Source organism: Elephantulus edwardii, unplaced genomic scaffold, assembly GCF_000299155.1.
Source record: "Elephantulus edwardii isolate Elephantulus edwardi_28Jun2011 unplaced genomic scaffold, EleEdw1.0 scaffold00237, whole genome shotgun sequence".
Taxonomy (NCBI): Eukaryota; Metazoa; Chordata; class Mammalia; order Macroscelidea; family Macroscelididae; genus Elephantulus; species Elephantulus edwardii.
In genome coordinates this window covers 3,399,060-3,404,021 of record NW_006399987.1, presented here as the reverse complement: position 1 = coordinate 3,404,021, position 4,962 = coordinate 3,399,060, and the positions used below count along the sequence as shown (strand labels likewise).

The 4,962-nt window shown below is 45.1% G+C and overlaps 1 pseudogene; it reads left to right on the top strand.

The window, feature by feature from the left end:
• The first annotated feature begins 3,727 nt into the window (after positions 1-3,727).
• Positions 3,728-4,198, top strand: LOC102863323 (annotated as a pseudogene).
• The last annotated feature ends 764 nt before the right edge of the window (positions 4,199-4,962 follow it).

Here is a 4,962-nt window from a genome sequence, read left to right as displayed (position 1 = left end):
AGAATGTCTATTTGTTCTTTATTGAATATGCAAAGACATTTGACGGTGTGGATCATAACACATCATGGCTAACATAGAGAAGAATGTGAATCCCAGAACACTTAATTAGGCTCATGTGAAACCTATACCTAGACCAACAGGCTATTGTGCAAACAGAAAAGAAACACTACATGGTTTAAAATGAAGAAAGGAGTGTGTCAGGGTTGTATCCTCTTTCTGTACCTATTCAATCTATATTTTTGTTGTTGCTATTAATTGCCTTCGAGTCAAGCATGACTCATAGTGACCCTGTGAACAAAAAGCCTGAAGCCTTTCTATAACTAGCGTCATTTATCAAAGTTCATAGTTTCCAGAGACATGTTGTTTAGGAAGTGGATGCCATTCTTGCTTCCAAATATTGTTGTTGTTGTTGTTAAGTGCCATTGAGTCGTAGGCGACTTCATAAGGACTCTATGAACAAAAGACCTGGACACTTGTATAGCTTTAATCCTCTCTCCAGGTTCATAGGGTTTCCAGAGGCAAACTATTTCGGAAGTGAATGCCACTCCTGCTTCTAAGCTTGTTTTAATCAGGAAGCTTCACCAAACACTGTCCACAATGGGTAACCATTCTTACATATTATTCAAGAAGCTGTACTCTATGAAGAGGAATGTGGCATCAGGATCGAAGGAGGACTTATCATTAACATGTGTTATGCTGATGATACAACTTTGCTTGTTGAAAGTGAGGATTACTTGAGGTACTTGCTGCAGGAGATCAAAAACTATAGCCTTCAATATGGATTGCATCTCAATGTCAAGAAAACAAAATTCTTTCCACTGAACTGATAGACAACATCATGATAGATGGAGAAAATATTGAAGTTGTCAACAATTTCACCTTACTTGGATCCACAATCAGTGCCCTTGGTACTAGCAGTCAGGATATAAGGAGATGTATTGCACTGAGAAAGTCTGCAGTCAGGGACCTCCTCAAATCACTGAAGAGCAATGATGTCAGTTTGAAGACTAAGGTGTATCTGATTCATGCTATGGTCTTTACGATCACTTGCTATGAATCTGAGAGCTGGAAAATGAATATGGATGATAGAAGAATGGGTGTCTTTGAGCTGTAATGTTGGAGAAGAACACTGAATATACCATGGACTGTCAAAAGAACAAGCAACCTCAAAGTATGTGGTTCAAATCCACCAGATGCTCCGCCAGAAAAGGAGGGCCAATCTCCTCCTGTACCAGTCAGATCTGATTTGACGGTACACACACCAAAAAATAATAAAATAAAAATTTTTAAAAAAAGAACAAGCAAATATGTCTTGAAGAAAAATGCAGCCAGAGTGGTCCTTGGAGACAAATACAATAAAACTTTGTCTCATATTCTCCGGGCATGTTGCTAGGAGAAGCTATTCCTTGGAGTGGGACAGCATGCTTAGAAAGACAAAGGTTCAGCAAAAGAGAGGAAGACTCTCAGCAGTGACTGCTGCAATGGGATCAGGTGTGTCAGGAAGTGTGAGGATGGCATAAGACAGGACAGGATTCAGATCTGTTGTTTGTAGGGTCGTCTTGACTTAACAACAACTCACATAGGGAAGTCTTTCTAAAACATGTACCTGGTTGCCTTCTCACTTGAAGTCCTCCCCTGGCTTCTCAGTGTCCTTGGAATAAAGTCTGCTTAGAAATCACCACAGCTTCTCCAATCTCCCTTTCTGAATTACTCCTCTCAAGCTGTGGTCCAGTCAAACTAAGCATCCATCCCACCCTCCCTCCCCCAACCTGTCCCCTGACCCACTGTCCTCTGGGATGACCCTCATCCTGTTCCCACTGCCTTGAACACCTTCACCTGCTGACAGGTGCAGAAGAACAGAGCCTGCTTAGGTCCTAAGTAGAGAGTGGCTCTAATAATATGTTTTCTTTTTGGAGGGACTGTAATTCTTCCCAAATGACTAGTCAGATAGCAATCTTACAGGGAATTGGCCAGTTTACTAGCTGCATGAGCAATTTGCTGGGGTTGGTTCATTTCTAAAAGTCACACCCTGAAATTGACAAAGACGTCTTCTTATATAAGGAGCCAGTTGCTCAACTATTTGGGCAGGGCTTCTTGATCAATCCACGGCAGGCGAGGAGCTGTCCCGAGAACCTGCTGTTGCTATTGTTGGATGCTATTAGTAGATTCTGAGTCATCACGAATCTCTATCAAGAGTGTGACACTCCGCCTGGACCTGCGCCATCTCTACTCTGCTTGAGCTAATGCTGCAACCACTGTGTCAATCCATCTCGTTGAAAGGCTTCCTCTTTTTCACTGACTCTCCACTTTTCCATAATTTTTAGATGCATAGAAAGCAATTGAAAAATACCATGTCTTGAAGCAGGTGCACCTTAGTCTGTGCTCTTTTGAACTTTGGAGAGGTCCTTGGCAATACATTCCCCCAACACACCTTATCTTTTGACTTCTTGATTGCTGCTACCATCGATGTTGACTGTGGATCTAAGTAAAATGAAATCATTGACAACTTCAACTACGATTATGCATCTGGTAGTTGGACAGTTAAGAAGGATGACAGACGAAGAATTGATGCCTTTGAATTGTGGAGTTGGCGGAGAGTATTGGATAAATCGTCTACTGTCAAAAGAACAAATGTATCTTGAAAGCAGGGCGACCAGAGTGTTCCGTAGAGGCAGGGATGGTGGCATTTCATTTTGCTTCCTTTGGGCATACTTTTGGGGGGGGGGACCAAAACAACAAAAAACAGTCCTTGAAGAAAAACCTTGTACTGGGAAATGTGGAGGGTCAGAGAAAGAAAGGGAGCCCCTCAAGGAGATGAGTGGACATCGTGACTCCCACAACGTGCTTGAGCCGGACAGATATGGTGAGGCTGGTAGAGGACAAGGTTCAGATCTGTTGTTCATAAAGTTCACTGTCAGCCTGATGACACTTAACAACAACAACTCCACTTTGCCAAACTAGATACCCTTGTTGCAGATATTGGTCCCTCCTGATAACATGGCCAAAGTATATGTAAGATAAAGTCCCACCACCCCTCCTTCTCAGAAGCGTTCTCCCTACACCCTGTCCAATATGAACCTGTTCATTCTTCCGACTCCATTCATTGTCATCACGTGAATCTCTTAGAAGAACCATGACGCAGGTTAATGCTATGATAAGACACTGAGCTGGTCACACTGAAGACCAAGGAAAACGGTGACAAGCACAACAGAGCCAAGTGGCAGAGACACAGGGGCAGTGGGAACGTGAGGCCAGGGCACAGCAGCAGTGGGTGAGTGGCCCCCAGAGCAGAGCTGAGTGTCCCCAGACAAGAAGTCGCCGTGGAGCAAAGGCATGGGCATCCATCACCAAGAGCCAGATGAGAAAAGCTGCAAAGAGAGACTCAGAACAAACACAGAGCTCGTGACTCCCCGGCTGACACCTGGTCCGTGGTGTGCCCTCCCAGTGACACAGAAAAGAACATGGTAATTTGAGAAGCACAAGTTAAGAAATCAAATGACAATATTGCACTGGGAAAATCAGCTGCAAAAGACCTCTTTACAGTGCTATTAAAATTCAAAAAACATAGAAGTCACTTTGCTGACTAAGGTGGGCCTGACTCCAGCTGCCTCTTCAAGGGCTTCATGCATGTGTAACAGCTGGGCAATGGCTAAGAAAGACCAAAGAAGAATTGATGACTTTTCATTAAAGAATATTGACTATGCCCTTTTTCCAAGCGGCCAGAAAGATGGCGGACATCCAGACCGAGCGCGCCTACCAGAAGCAGCCCACCACCTTCCAGAACAAAGAGAGAGTGCTGCTGGGTGAAACCGGCAAGGAGAAGCTCCCGCGTTATTACAAGAACATCGGTCTGGGCTTCAAGGTGCCCAAGGAGGCCATCGAGGGCACTTACATTGATAAGAAACGTCCTTTCACTTGTAATGTCTCCATCCGAGGACAAATTCTGTCTGGCGTAGTGACAAAGATGAAGGTGCAGAGGACCATCGTTATCCGCCGAGATTACCTCCACCACATCCGCAAGTACAATCGCTTCGAGAAGCGTCACAAGAACATGCACCTGTCTCCCTGCTTCAGAGATGTGCAGATTGGCGACATTGTCACCGTGGGTGAGTGCCAGCCACTGAGCAAGACCGTGCACTTCAGCGTGCTCAAGGTCACCAAGGCCGCAGGCACCAAGAAGCAGTTCCAGAAGTTCTGAGCTGGATACCACCCTGGATGAAATAAAGCTTATTTTTTCCCATTTAAAAAAAAAATATTGACTATATTGGGTATACCACAGGCTGCACAAGGAATAGCGACTCTGTCTTGAAAGAAAGATAGCCAGAATCCTACTTAGATGTAGGGAGGGCAAGCTCTGTTATATTTACTTTGGGTGTGTTAGCGTGAGAGGCAGCCTTTGGAGAAGGACATCATGCACGGCAAAGTGGGGGGTCAGGAGGAAAGGAGAAGGCTCTCCACGTGATGGCCTGACGACACGGGGACAGCAGTGGGCACCGCAGAGGGCGAGGCTGGTGCAGGGCCAGGCCGCTGCTTCTGCTCTTCAGGGCATGTTGTGCAATGCGACGTCCTGGAACAACTTCAGAGGAGTGAACACGTCCCCTTTCAGACATGAATGGTCCCCCTCTCATGGTGCTAAAGGGGTATTTGTACGGGTGGAGGTAACCAGTTTGCTCCAATTCCATGTCTATCGCTGACTGTTTTTTTATAAGTAGTGTGTTGCTTACTGTCTAATTAATAATAACATCTTTCAATTTGCCAACACTGTAAGTGTCCTGTGTGCTGGACCCAACTGGGCCACACAGCAGAGCCCTTTATCCTTAGGGTCTTATTGCTGGTTGTCATTTGGAGGCAAGAGCTGACAGATCTCAAACGCGTGACTCCTGGGCCACGTTGGGTCAGTAGCTGATCTTTGTGGCCGGCTGCTCTCTCTCTCTATATCTCTATATCTCTATATATATATAT